The 15,868-nt window shown below is 39.3% G+C and overlaps 1 long non-coding RNA gene across 1 annotated transcript; it reads right to left on the reverse strand.

The window, feature by feature from the left end:
* Nucleotides 1-6,808: 6,808 nt before the first annotated feature.
* On the reverse strand, nt 6,809-13,039 carry LOC128850492 (uncharacterized). The gene is made up of 4 exons (XR_008447906.1): nt 12,982-13,039; nt 11,809-11,896; nt 11,137-11,186; nt 6,809-10,360 (listed from the first exon to the last, which is right to left on the reverse strand). It is a non-coding gene; the product is annotated as an uncharacterized LOC128850492 (long non-coding RNA).
* Nucleotides 13,040-15,868: the final 2,829 nt, after the last annotated feature.

The following is a 15,868-nucleotide window of genomic DNA, read 5'->3' on the forward strand; positions in this document are numbered from 1 at the left end:
GTCTTTTCTGACAGATTCAAGGACTTGGTTTGGCAATCACAAGTTTGAAAATGAGTACGAAAAAGAATCCAAAACCGCTAACAATTCTTACCTCAGACAGGATATTAGAAAATGAGCACTTTTGTGTCCAAAGAGTATAGTTGGTAAATGCTGATGTGCTACAGAGCCAAGACAATTGTTATTTTTTAATTAAATAGCAGCACAATGCATACTGAGTCAGGAATCAGTCTTTCATTTTGCCATTGTTGAAACATCCAGAGACTGTTTTCTTGTTTATGGATATGAAGTATGCAATATTTTGTTTTCCCATGAGTATGTTGACACCTGTATTTCCTTGGCTGTTACATCTTGCTTTAACACTCCATACTCCAAGAAGAAGGAAACAGAGATATTTCATATTTTTTCTTCTCATTAAAAAAAAAAAAAAAGCATAGAACAGACCTTTAGTTTAAGATTTCAGGTTCACAACAGTGCAGAGATGCTGACAGTAAGTGTCTGAGCACTTCATTGCCAAGGCTTGCTTAAATACAGCACTGAGACATGATAGGAATTATAAAATACATTCCCAATACTGCAGAAACCTGAAGGCCAGAGCATGAAAAAATGTCTGGAAATAAAAGAAATGAAGCAATGTTGTGCTGAGAATCTGACAGGGCCCACTTTCTTTTGTGAGAAAGTTGTTGAATGAGTCATGTGCTCAACAATAGACAGTGCCTAAATAAATTAAGTAAGGTCAGTGTCTTAATACTGTTAATCAAATCATTTCAAAAATGTAGACTACTGGCCATGGAAATATGGGGCCTAATATTAACAATATTTCTCACAAGGAAAATTTTGTTGGCTACACTAGCTGTGCTCAGCAGACTAAATGTACCGAGGCAAAATTTTGTTTTCACACTGACTGTGCACAAAAGTTTTGTCACAACTGACTGATTTACATTGGATTTTGGCTTAGTGGTGGAGTGTGAAAGATGCTGGGATTCCATCTGCTTTTGAAAAAAGAGAGCAGTGGGAGAAAGGGGAGTCCTGTTGCCTAAAAAGCAGAAGCATCTGCTGGAGTTATTAGCAGTCCTTTGGCTGAGTTCAGCAGCAGCGCACCTTGTAGTTGATAGAGTCTTCCCTCAGCAATTCAGAACAATATAGTTAAAGCAAATTTCTCATTTCGAGAGAAGCAATCTAAAGAGGCAAAACCTACTTTTAAAAATGGGGTACCTATGCCATGACTCAACGGGGTTAGTAATCCTCAGAGTTATTTGTCATTATATGGCTGCATGGCTAACCAGCGCTTCTAAAGTCCCAGTTGCATTATTTATAATATTTCCATAAGTGATCCATTCATAGTTGCTGATACATCTTTCAAATGGGTCATTTCACCTTCTTCAGCCACAAGGGAGACAGTTGGTCTTAGAAGCAGTTTCTTGAGAAGTTCTGGGAGGAAATTCAAAGCTGACCAGACTCTGATGTTCCTGTTTTCACTGATGGTTTAGTTTCCCTCCAGCAGAGTGATTTAAATTGAGTTGGCAAACTGTGTAGTAGAAAATAAGCAGACTTCTGTCTTATTTCCATTGTTTATGACAGATCAGGTGGTGCTTGGAAGAAGGCACATGCAAGCTCTAAGGAAAATAGCAGCAAGTCTGCAAGTGCTGAAGTACTATCTTAACAGAGGAAAAACAATCCTTGTAGATACTTGTCTCAGAGATGTTACCCAAGATGTCTAAGGTTTTTGAAAGGAGAAGTAACACACATGACGGACTACACTTTCTCTATAGATTAGCCTGTACCCCATGAAAGTAAAATAAAATGTAAACATGCTAACTTGCACTTTCATTACGGGAAATACATTCTTTAGGTTGCTTAACTTGAAACGTGATAGTTAATTTCACTGAAACCCAGCCATTTCTCCTTACCTAACAGTTCTTCACCACTGCTGGGGTGATTATTTCCACAGTCCACAGAACTGCAAGAGATGCTTTTTCTTGTAATATTGAGAAGTAGGAATTTGCTTCATACACTGTTCAACATTTTGTATTGCAAACTTTCCTTATAGAAAGTATATCCAACTTACAATGTCTTTCTGATCATGTGACATAGTAGAACTGTATGGTACACCTTGTTTTCTGTCTTAAGCAGGTATTTCATTAAATTTGCAAATGCTCAGCCATAATATTAATTTTGTTCTGTAGTAAAATTCACATATTAGGATAAATATGATATTAACTAGTGTATTTGCCCTTGCCCTTTAATTTTTATAAAATAAGCAAGTATTGTCCTTGTTTTTTGGGTTGGCAGTCAGGACAGAATAGCTAGGTCTCAACATGGAAGAGTTTAGGCATGTAGAAACTGAATGAAAGCATACAATCCATGAGGATAACAGAACCACAGCCACTGAAGCTGGTGGACACTTCTAGCATAGTGAAGTACAGCAGGTTGCTCAGGGCTGTGTCTGGTTGTTTTTGAGTATTTGCAGGGATGGACACTATGCATCATCTCTGGACAACCCTTTTCAGTGTTTCATCACCCTCACAGTATTTTTTTTTTAACTGGATTTCTTTTATTTAAGTTTATGCCCACTCACCCTCCCCCTTCCCTGGATATTACTGAGATGAATGGGACCCATCTTCTTTATTCTCTCCCACTGGGTAGTTATAAGACCTCCTTGAGCTTTCTCTTCTCTAAGCAGAACAGTTCCAGCCTTCTCAGTCTCTCTTTCTGTGAAAGGCACTCCAGTCCCTTTATCACATTTGTGACCTGTCATTGGACTCACTTCAGGATGTTCGTGGTGGCCTAGACCTGAACCTGGCATCTGCATGTGCATCACCAGTGTTGAGCAGAAAGGAAGTATCAAATCCCTTGACCTGCTAGTGATGCTCTTCCTAAAGCAACTTCTGATACTATTGGCCTTTTTTAACACAAGAGCACATTGCTGGCTCATGATCTCATTGTCGATCAGCACCTTTACTGACAAGCTTGTCCTAGCTGTTCAGCCCCCCCCATGTGTAGCCCCCTGTGTGGTGAGCTCATGTAAATCCAAGGTTTTCATCTGTCCATGTCTAGGTTGCAGCCGGCTTAGTTGGTCTGATCAGTCTGCTTTCCACGTCATGCTTGAGCCTGTTCAGAGGTTCTTTGATAAGTGATGCTGTGCCTGTAACTATGGAGGGATCCAGTGCTGTGACTGGGTTTATATCATGAATCTGAATGTATACTTCTGTCAGTGGATCATCTGCAAAAAGAATGGCTGTGGTCATTTTTATTCTTAAACATGGCTGGCAGTCCAGGTACGTTCCATCCTTTTTTTACAACAGGACTTGACCAGCAAACAAAGGAACCAGGCTTCTGGTTTATTGGCAGTTTCAGGAAGTTCAAAATCACAGCTTCAAGAGAACCCAAGTTCAAATTAACTAATTTTATTTTCAGGCCAGAGCATACATGCTGTTGTAAAGCCCTGGCATGATCGTTCTCTTATGAGCTCAGCTAGGCTGGATGCTGTTTGCAGGCCTGCAGCAACAAGCTGCCTTTCCAGTGGTGCTCAGATACCATGGCAACTGTCACTTTATAAATAGACAGATAGCAACCTAAGACCCTGAGCCATCCCATTGCCCAGAGCTACTGAAGCTTTCTAAGTTCCAGTAAACATTAGGGGTTGCAGTTAGCCTGATGTGAGCAACTGCCATTCCGGTGACTTCAAAGGAGTTTGTCCCACTGTCACCCTTACTAAAGTTACTGTTTCAGTGTCAGTGAAATAATTCTCATCAAATGCAAATTACTTAGAGAGGAGCTTTTGGGTAGAAGTTAACTAGACAAGTTAAACCGATTTGTAATAGCTGTGCTAAGTGAACTAATGACAGGAAATCAATCTAATTTTATTGTTTTATTAAGATGTGAAAGTTGGAAATGGCTCCATTACAGGTAAATCCCTATAGAGAGATTCCATTAGAAACAGAAGATCCTGTCCAAGAAAGCACAGGCAGGCCATATTAGAAAAATTAATTTCAAGCAATTTGCATCTGTTCATTGCAAAAGCAATTTGTCTTACAGTCACTGCATGGAGAGATGAGAAGCATTTGTTTTTGTTTTGGAAGTCCAACATATGATACCAGTGGAAAGCATTGGACTGCTAAAGGGCAGACTGAAAGGACCCATGCATTTGCCAGGTAGGCCAGAGTTAGGATCATCCGCCAGTGGGCCATTTCTGATTTAAGGCATTTGTATTGGGTCTGGCTGAGATGGAGATAATTTTCTCTATAGCAGCTACTGTGGTGCTGATAACTCGCCAACATTTTAGGTACTGCTGAACAGTGTTTTCACAGCAGAAAAACCTTTGTTGCTCACTCTGCTGCCACAGTGAATAAATTGGGGTGTGCAAGAGGTTGGGAAGAGATGCAACCAGGTAGGTGACCTTTTCTTACCAAGACATTTTCCATGCCATACAGTGTCATATTCAGCAACAGAACAGAGGCGAGAGGTAGAGGTTTAGGTAGGCTTAGGAACTGGTGGGGTTTCCCTCTAACATGGCAGGTGGTTAGTAACTTTCTTTGCATCTCTTGTGTCATTTGCTTTGTTTCGTTGTCTTTATTTCATCTTCCAGTGCTTCTTCTTCATTAAATTATTTTTACCTTGATCCATGAGTTTTCTTTGGTTTACTGTTTTTTTTTTGTTTTCCTTAACACTGGGGGTTGTGGTGGGGAAGCGAGAAAGTGGCTGTGTGATGCTTAGCTGACTGGCGGGGTTAACTCACAATGCTGTTTTAGTGTAACTCATGTAAATAGCAGTTTTCAGTACAGCACTTTAGGTGTGTGTTTAAAACCCATGAACTAATGGAATTGAAGCTTTTTGAGCATCAGAGTTTTATGATATCAAGCCCATGAAAGCAGGGAACATTGAACAAGCAGAGAAGTTCCCCATTTTGTGTGGAGATTTAAATGTGGAGTGAGGCAGCACCAATTAATCCCTCCAGCCCTTGGATGGTGGTCACTGACAAGACAGCCTTTAAGCCACAGCTACCTTGACAAGACAAGTTGAGGGATGCTGACAGCTCTTTACTTGCTTCTTTCAAACCCATGGTATTCTTTCTCACCTAAAATAAAGGTTGTACTGCCCGTTAGTGGTTTTCATGTTTCCTGGAAGAGTTGGATTCCTTTGTGAAAGAAAGTTGAAAAAATGGGGAAAACTAATAACTATCATTTTGAATATCAAATACTCAAAATATTTGCTCTGTTTAGCTAGGGGAAATTCCATACCCATTAAAAGCTCATTAAGGAAGTAGGAAATCAACATCTTAATGATGAAAGTGATATAAATTGAAATGAACATTATATAAATTGTTGTTCACACCCCAAGGATCTGATCCTGCCATAAGAAGCTACTCTGGTGCACTTTCCTTGAAGTCATTGCAGCTTCACTCTGCACTATCTGACTGCAGGGTTAAGTAGCATACTTGCTAAGGATTAAATATTGGAAGCAAGTTTACTATGGTAAACATGCTGTATTGGGTTGGCTGGGGTGGAGTTAAGTTTTCTTCCAGTTGATGCTGTGGTTTGGATTTGTGACTAAAGCAGTGGCTGCTTTGTGACATTCCAGTGTTGTGACTGTGGCTGAGCAGTGTTTGAGAGGCATCAGGCCTTTCTCTTTCCCTAGCTGTCTACCCAGTAAGTAGATTGTGGGGAGAATGAGAAGCTGGGAGAGGATGTAACCAGGACATCCGACCCAAACTGACTAATGGGATACCCCATGTCATAATGTGAAGATTAGCAGTAATAATGTAATGGAGGGATTGGTTTTTTTTTGTAAGGTAGCCATTGCTTGGAGACTAGCTGGATATCAGTCTGCTTGTGGGACCTGAGGGACTGCCTTTGTGTTTCTTGAGGGGTTTGTTTCTTTTTTTTTTTCCTTTCTTCTTTCCTACACTTTCCTGTCCTTCACTTTGCTTCTTTCCTTTACTTCACTTATTAAACTATTACTATCTTAACCCCTGGGTTTTCTTGCTTTTATTCTTCTTGTTTTCTTACTCATCCCAAATGGTGGGACAAGTGATCAAGTGACTGTATAGAGCTGAGCTGCTGACCATCAGGGTTAACCCACAGCAAATTGCCTACATGAAGTACTGTGGCACCTGCCATACAGAACTCACACGCAAGTTTAGTTTTATAGTTATTTTTGCTCATTTCACTGATTTTCACTCCCATGCATGAAGTTACTAGTGGCTAAAGTGTTTGTTGAATAAATCCCTAAAATAATAAAAAAAAAAAAAGGCATTGAGCCTTCCCGGAGGGAAGATGGCACAGAGGAGTTGCATTACATTCAGCGAAAACAATTCTGTGACAACTGGTAAATCTTAGTTTGCGTATCTACTATTTCTGTACAGATGCTTTCTGGTACATTTTCATGTAGCCATCAGTGCTGCTTTCACTCTTCTCTGTAGAAAAGAGTCTTACTTGAAACCTCGTCTACTGAGTTTTGACCAATATGTCTGTAATGACGGCATTATGTAACAATTTTATGTCTAAAGGACTGATACCTTAAAAGGCATCAAGACATCCACATTGTCAAAGGCTTTTAATATTTTCTTCCTCCTGAACAGCAAAAACATGTTATCAACAACAATTGACAAAACTAACTTGGTTTTAAATAAAAGGTTTTATTATAGTTTATTACAAAACTTAAATGTTGAACTTAAACAAAAACTGGAATTTAACTGCAGGTTTTTTTTCCAGTTCTGTATAGAAAACAGCAGTGTCTACACTTAAATACCACTGTAGTATAGCACTGTTCAAGAAGCATTTCCCAATGATAGCTTTCGTTAGTGTGTTACACTGCCAGTAATACCCTACCTTGGGTGTGCTATCACTGAAAATAATAAAATTTAAGTATTTCCAGCTTGGGAAAGCCTTACCCTTATTGTGCTTGTATTAACGTGCTGTAGCCAATATTCTTTGAAGCTGGTATTGGAATGCAGATAACACTGGCATATATATGTCAGAAAAGACATTTCAACACTATTGAGAGGAAATAAGGTATGAATAGTTTACCAAAGACTACAGATACTGAGCATGGGGAGTACCTCTTTGAAGCAGGAGACACAGATCTGTTCATATCAGCGATGACTTCAGTATGGTGAATTAGGGTTACTCGCACATGGCTGCCACTTATCAGACAGTATTAGACATAGTCTTGGTAGAATAGTGCAGTTAAATGACAGGTAAGTGAATTATAGCATAGACCAGTGGTGCTGCGTGCGTTTTGTGATTGCATTGAAGATCAGAGTATGCAAAAGCAATCAAGACCAAGCTGGATGTTGTTCAGCAGATCCCACACTGGTTTTAATCAGGAGTTCAGAATTGAACTTCGTTACAAACTCGTGATGAAGTTAGGGTTCTCTGCCTTGACTTACAAAGATAAAAATGATCCATGGTCTCTCATCTGAAAGATGCATCTCCTTCTGTGCCTTCCTGCATCAGCTGAGCTTGGCTGACAAACTTACATTCAATCTGCTCCAGTTCGTAAGAGGTGGAGATGCTGACAAAGAGTTTTCAATTTGGTCTCACTTCCCTGTCACAGCAGCCTGTAAATCTGTAAAATCACATCTTCCTGATTACTTGCTTACTCTTTCTGTCCCCTCCCACTCAGTTGTGACATATGACGCTTTTACCAGTCACTCTTGATAAAACACCTTGAGCCAGAAATCAATGTTGGTATAAAAACTCAGAAGAGCAGCTTCAAATCCTCTCTGTTGAAAGCAAATCTATTTTTTTCTAATGAAGACATACCTGCTTACAGAAGTGATGGATTTGGCATTGTGAAAAGACATAAGCATGCGTTTAGCTGTAAGTATGCACTTAAATCCCCCCAGCACTCAGTAAGACTTAAAGCATGTGCTCATTTGAACTGAGGCTCCTATTGCCAATTCTAACAACTGTGAAAAAAGCCGCTAAACTAATGATGCAATAGAAGCTGAGATGGCAATAGCTTTAAGGATGTCATCTTAAAAAATATATGTGTTTTGTCCCTTGCTATGCTTGTAAATGCCAGAATGACAGAAGAGAACTTGACTTTCCAGGCTATTAATTTATTTGTTTGTTTATTTTTAGGATGTATGAAAGAGATGTGCAGAATCACAATAGAAATATTTTACATGTTTTTGAGGTGTTTCAGCAGATCTTTATGGATGAGGCTAGGCTGCTGAAGAGTCTAATAAGGGTATAAGGTAGGCCAGTGAAGGAGTTTGAGTCAGCAAGAAAGGGAACCAGTGTCTGTCAGATTTCTTAAGGGCTTCCAAGCAGTGTTGTGTACTGTTTATCATTGCACCACCACAAAGAAGATGCGTCCTCCTCCATGCAAGGTTAGAATTAGGGAAAGAGCAAGACTAAATACACTTGTTTTCATCAGTGCTTCAGATGTAACTGAAAAATAACTGGCTTCGGGCACTGAAAAGCATGTAGCATCATGCACTTTGAGCTAAGGTACATCTGTACTATGAATTAAGCACAGACTTCATTGCCCTTTTTGCCCAGGCATGCTCAACAAATGCCTTTCATTTGTAAGGTGGTGCTAAGATGCTCATTAAGAATAATCTCCACAATACTTGAAGAAAAAGTGTGAGACTGCACCATGCATTAGCCTATGTGAGCTGTTTCCTTCCATTTAGAAGGACTGAACATGTTCATACCGCAGGCCAGTCCACATAAGGCTGTACAAAGCTTTAATCTGTAATACAACAATGTGGGTGTCTTTGAGTCTTGAGTGAGTTTTTGCCAGGCTGACCAACAGCATTGTTCATGGAAAGACTTCAGGTGTTAGGAGCCAGCCTGTTCATGTGTGCTATTCAGACTGTGCTTCTTCCGGGATTTGCAAATTGTGGGGGCTGGCTCTTGGCTCCCTCACATTCTCTCCATCTGCATCTGAACATTACCTGTATGCCTTTTGATTTTTGTTTTAATCACTACTTCCTCCTCCTTAGTCATTATTGCATCATACATTGTAAATTGTTAAAATAGGATTCGAAGATAAATTACAGACAGTTTTGGGGTTTTTTTTATGGTAATAATATATTTTTTTTTTGGTACTATAGCCTTTCTATTACACATTACATAGGATGACTTGTTGCTGTATACTCCTTGCATTTCAAAATACAGTGTGTTGTATCAGACATGACTGACAGTGTGACAAGTGCCTTTATCATAATTCCTTCTGTATTTACACCACCCACCAGGTGACATATTCTGATAAATGCTAGATTTTCTGTCAGCACACTTACGCTTGAGAAGGTAGCGTACTTTTGCTTTGAGTATTACAGCAGTTCATACAGAAAGTACTGGATTAACCTTATCATATGTGCAGTGCAGAAGGAATATTATTACTGATAGTTATAGTAATGCATAGTGCATTCTTGTTTGATGGGTTATTCCGAAAATGCAGGTTACAATACAGATAACAAATGAAAGCTCACATTGTGCGAAGATCAGAGTCTAGGTAGCATTGCATTCATCTACAAAGAGCTCATGACACACTAATACATTTAAACAGCAGGATGAGTCTTTTTTCCCCAATTTGGGGAAACTATGATAAGCTTTCTTGCTATTTCCATTACAACTTTGGTTTTTTTGCAACCTTGATTGTCTCTGGCATCATTATATATAAATTTTTCTCTACTTTGTGTCCATGGCCTTGCTAATCCATCATTTCATTTGGCCTGACATTTCAGATGTTAGGTATAAGCTGTGGTATTTGTCTTGACTACCACAGAATTATGGAATGGTTTTTGTTGGAAGGGACCTTTAAAGGTCATCTAGTTCAAACCTCTTGCAATAAGCAGGGACATTTTCAACTAGATGAGGTTGTACAAAGCCCCATCCAATCTGACCTTCAGTGTTTCCAAGAATGGGGCATCTACCATCTCTCCGGACAACCTGTTCCGGTGTCTCACAACCCTCATTGTAAAAAATGTCTTCCTTATATCCAGTCTGAATCTACCCTCTTTCAGTTTAAAACCATTGCCTTTTGTCCTATCACAGCAGGACCTGCTACAAAGTCTGTCCTCATCTTTCTTACAAGCCCCCTGTAAGTACTGAAAGGCTGCAATAAGGTCTCCCTGAAATAAGAGCCTCGTCTTCTCTGGACTGAACAACCCCAACTCTTCCTAGGAGAGGTGTTCCATCCTGATGATTTTTGTGTTCCTCCTTTGGACCTGCTTCAGAAAGGTCCATCTCTTTCCTGTGCTCAGAGCTGCAGAGCTGTACACAGTACTCCAGGTGAGGTCTCACCAGAATGGAGCAGGGAGCAGAGTCACCTCCCTCGGCCTGCTGGTAACACTTCATTTGATGCAGTCCAGGATACCATTGGCTTTCTGGGCTGCTCATGCAGATTGCTATTAAAATAAATGGGTTTGGAAGAGTCAATCAGAATGCTTTGTCAATGGCTTCATCCAAATCTTGAAAAGCAACCTCATGGAACTACCTTCTATTTGATTTAATCATTCCCTTCATTCTCCCCTCCATCAACAGTTGTTACAGAAATACAGAAAAAAACACGTTTTACATATGCACACAGCGCACTCCTCAGCTGCTGGACAAAGAACACTTTTTTTAGATAAATATAATAGATCTGATAAATCGTAAAAAAATCTGTGGCAACGCTTGTCAAAGAAAGTGAGTTACTAACTTGAAGTATACAATAGCATACATCTGAAAAAAATTGTCTTAGTATGGAAAGCAGCATTTTAATCATGGAGGCGTCATGGAACTATTGAAATTTATCTAGATTATTTCCTCAGCTTATAAAGGACTCACAGCTGGAAATTTTAAGTCCTATAGGCTGTTATTAAGCTAACAACTGTAGAATAAGAGCAAAAGCACTTATTTCATTACTGAAACTCACAGATATAATTGTCATTATTTTTTACAGGCTCATCCAAGAGTTATGCCTATATTGATAGCAGTGATTAAAGGGGAAAAGACCAATGTAGGACTAGGCTGTAACTTCCCATTAAGGGAGGCTAAAGTTCTCTGGCCATTAAATGATAGAAAACTTATTATAAAAGAAAATAAAGACCCAGACCCAGGTGATAGCTGCTCCATCTTTTTTCGCAAGGGAAGCTGAATCATACAAATCATTCACATAGGGCTGGACTGAAATCAATTTTACCTTCTGATTTTCATTGCCAAAGTCTTCTACGAAGCCTGTTACTTTCTGCTCTGGTCAAAGGAAAAGAGCATAATGTATCGAAGAAGATTAAAATACATACATAGAAGTACATAGAAGTAGTGTGACCAAGGTATAATTATTTTGCTAGACTTGGGAAAAAAATGCAATTAACAATACTCAATGCATGCTCTAAGCTTACCGCAGGGACTGACAGATAGACATGAGTTTGCACATGAAGCTGAAATAACCATTCCACATACAACATAAACCATGAAAGTGGTGCTTGAGGTTTGGACCAGACTGCCTTTTAAGAATAAAGTATCCCAAATGAGCAGAGCAGCCATAAATAAACTAACAACATTTGGGAGATTCAGAGTAGACATGAAAATAAAATGTACAATGATGACATTTTCATGGTCTCACAGTTTATGGACCTCCAACACTACTTCCTTGATTTACACTTTTTTTTCCCATGCAGAAGCATGGAATCTGATGAAAAATAATGAAGACAGTATTAAAATGCAGCTCTTCTGTGTCGGAGAGGGGTAAGTATTAATCAGAGCTACACAATAACTGCAAATAGCTGAGAATGCCCGTAAACATAACTGAGAAGCACAGCTTTCCATGCAACACCAGAGGCATATTGAAATGACAGAATGGCGGAATAATTACCAAACTGGTGATGACCATCACTGTTCAGTATGCTGTGCATAGCAATGCATATGCTGACTGCCTTCTCCCACTCAGCTACCTGGGCAAGCTGTTGAGATATAACATTACAGATAAATGAGAGTCAGATGGCAAAAATGTGAGGGGTAAGGGCTTATATCTCTTTCACCACTGGAAACAGCATGCACACTCAAAATGACAGATAAAGACTTAATTCATAAAGGACACTTTAGCAATGAATGCGGTGGCAATTGTTCACTTATTGTGGGGACAACGTGGATGAAGCCACTCAGATCACTTTGCCTGGGTCTTAAAGCTGAAAATGTTTTGAAGACATGTACAAAGGAGTGTGGAGTTGCTGAGAGCCCACATCGTTTTGGAAGGAATGTGGCAGAGGAAATAACCTGCAGTCCAAAATGTGTTTCATTCTGAATTTGGAATAAAAAGGCGTAGAAGTTCCTATGGTGAGAGGAACAAGAAAATTACTGAAAAATTATTGATTTGTATTTATATAACTTCAGTCCAATATATTCTTAATGTAGCTTTGGTTTCATGGGAATCTGAACTAACAGAACACAAAAATCACGTTTCTGCATAGGGAGTATGTTAATATACTCATTATAATAATTTCTTTCTCAGACTATACTTATACCATTGAGATGATTTAATTCAAGGCTAAGGCTTGGTATGTATAGTAGGAATCAGCTGAAATAGTTGGGCTTGACTCCACTCAGCTTAGCCCAGGTCTTTGTGGTTTTCTTATCTTAATGTAAAACCTTGTGATTAAATTCTGGCTGTTAGACGCGTGAATACTACACAGAAAGGGCAGCAGAAAATCTCACAGGCCTATTATTATGGGTAAGAACTACTTTCAGTGTAAGAACACTATATGACACGCGGTATCACCAGAAAACATGAAAAAATAGGCTAATGTTACTCCTCTGTTAGCAGTTAGAACATTAAGAAATTAATCTGAAATAGGCAGCCCTAAGCACACCTGTGTGTGTGTGTTCATATACATATGGGACCATTTAATGTAGGAAGGATACCCTGGAGGATTCATCATGATGACAAGCAAATACATCATTTTAGACAGAGCCCTAATACTTTATAATTTTGAGTAAAGACTCTAGATTAATTTTTGATAGGCAGCAAAATATTTGTACAGTGAATGACCTGACGTTTCTCTTGGTGTTGAAGGTGCTCTTCTTCTCATTCAAAAATTGTCTTGTTTATTCATTTATTCCTGATAGAGAAAAAATTCAGATCAGGGCTTTCATTCTATTTTATTCACAAGTCATTCAAGGCATATAATCCTCTAATGAAACATTATTAGTCATTATTTCCCACTTGTTAGTCTACCATCACCTTATAAAATGTATAGAGAGTGCATGAAAAAAATAGTGATACTGCTGTTCTGCTCTGGCAAACAGAGAAAATGGAGAGTAAGAGGCTGTTTATTTTGCCATTTCCCATAATAATTCCAACAAAGTATCAGAGTAAAGGGGATATGGCTGTTATTCTCAGACACCTACATTAACCAGCCTAAGATTTTGCCTTTCTAACTAGGCAGTACACTGTGGGATTTTAATATAGAAAATGTAATGCTTTTGCATCATCTAAGCTTTTAGAAGCAAACTCTCCTGATAAACCAGTCGCACATGTTCTAATGCTACACTAATTAAGTTGATTTGTATGTTAACAGAAGGCCAGCTTACACACTTCTAATAAACCAGGAGAAATCCAGGCTGCTGCCCCCAAGTAGAAGAGACAGTCACTGGGGCAGGGTGGAAAAGCCAGAGGATTAACTTTCATGGTTAATTTCTCTTCTTCTCCCCATATATAATCATAATAAGGCTCAAATAAAATCTTAGGGAAAGAGCATATATGAAATTCTGAGCAACAAAGAGTGAGCTTTGGAGTTCACAGATGAAGTTGTCATTGAAAGCAAAGAAATAGGCAGCTGAGGACATTAACAGCATTCATGCTGGCTGAATTATGAACTCTTAAAAGCCTTACCGCTCCAGTAAAGAGATGTAGAAGTCAGTGTAGCAGGAAATAAAGATAACACATTTTTAAAACAATAGCTACAGTGAGGTCCGGATTCCCTAAAGTGTTATGCTGATACCACTCCTCAAGACTGTCTGGACTATGGCCATGGTTGCACTTCGAGAATCTTTCTATTCTTAAAGCTTTGTCAGGCCTCAAAAAAGCAGTGCTTATACTTAAAACTTAATTAACCTGCTTCAGACCAAGAAGTTATCAGGCCATGTGCTATGGAAAAGACATTAATATAGCAGTTCTACTGACCAACATATTTTTGTAGGAAAATCATAGCCCTAACTGAAACAAGGACATCGAAAGACAAAACGTGTCCATGCTGAGAATGACTTGTGTAAGGGGAATTTGTTGATGGGAATGCTGTAAGATGACCTTCTTCATCAAGCCACCCCATCCCTTCCCCATAGAGAGCTCAGCTGTGTGTAAACCAGCTCCTGAATCACCAGCAGTTACAGTCCAATTATTTTAAGTACAATGCTAACTACTTTACATCCTTTTATTTCTGAGACAAATTGACCTGTGCAGCTGTGTGGCAAAGGTATGGTACACTCAGTACTTTTCCTACTATGCATTTGAAGTAATAGGGCCTGATCAACAGGACTAAAACAATATAGGTGACCTATGGATCATTTGTATTGCATTGCTATGTGTACTGTTTAATTTATAACTCCTCACATTGCTATTATCAGTACAGTTGTGCTGTGATATTTTTAATACAGAGAGTGTGAGAAAATGTATCATAGTTAGCATCAGTAGAACTGGTCTATGCCACTTCAATTGTAGTTTCTGAAACTTACACAGGATGAGAAAAAGACCACCAACACCCTAGCTGACTAATCAGCATGAGCGCTGTGTGAGAAGAGAATAGCTGTGCAGGAGTGCTGCACCTCAACAGCCCCCCTTAGTTTAAAGATAAGAGATATCCAGCTGCTCCCTTATCTCCTCTCTTGGGACCTAGGCCTCGCTCCAAGAAGGGAGGGACAGTGAGCAACTGGGGCTAGAAAATCTGCATGTTTAGAATTATGTAAATTGTTTCTTCAATGATATAAAAACTGGACCCTTTTGCCACAATCTTTGGAGACCTCACCTACGAATGGACACACTGTGTAGGACCCTCCAGTTTTCCAGGGCAGACTCTCCAAATCTTCACTGCAAAAGGGCTCCCACAGTGACTGCGGATCTGGATGATGATAATAGGACAACTGGTGATGTGTCTTTCTTAATTACTGTATTTATTCACTTGTAGTAAGGATTAGATGCATTGCCTTTAAAGCTATTGTTGTTAATTTGTTGTTAATCACTACTAATCATTTGTTACCTTTCTTGTTTTAATAAGTTAAGTAAAACTTGATTTCACAGAATACTCTAGATTTTGGGCTTTTATGCTGATTGCATTTTATGCTTAGCACCCTGTGGTAAAACAGCATCAGACAGTTCTTGGGTCACAGGTTAAAACGTAATTATGTCTTGATATCCAGAAACAATCCCTTTTTCTCTCTGTTTCAGTACAACTGTTCTAGTAGAAACCCCAGTTTCAGCTCCCTGGTATAATCAGCATAGGTGACATTGCTGATTGTTCACAAGGTGATACTGCAGTGTACAGGAAAACTGATAAAGGGAACAATCATATTCAAGTAACCCCTTGGCTCTGACAGTCTGGTGCTTGCCAGCGCCTTCCCAGCATTACAGCAGAGCCACATGTGAACCTTCCATAAACTTGCCAGCTATGTAGCTGCTAAAATAATACAAATACATCTATTCTGAAATGGGCTTTATCTCTTTCTTCACCCTACTCCTAAGGTGTGACTGAATATGCTAGAGAAGCTGGAGAAACGGAGGTGAAATGAGGAGGCATTTCACTGAGTAAGGCTGTCTTCAGGTCTGATGGAAGCAGGCCACACTATGTGAAAAGCTTGGCTGCATTTGGGCTTGATTCAAGTTTTTTAAGTGTGCTCTTGCCTTCTTGTGATACTGCTATATAATTGTAGTAGTAGCTGAAAGA

The sequence above is a fragment of the Cuculus canorus genome, chromosome Z, assembly GCF_017976375.1.
Source record: "Cuculus canorus isolate bCucCan1 chromosome Z, bCucCan1.pri, whole genome shotgun sequence".
In the NCBI taxonomy this organism is placed as follows: domain Eukaryota; kingdom Metazoa; phylum Chordata; class Aves; order Cuculiformes; family Cuculidae; genus Cuculus; species Cuculus canorus.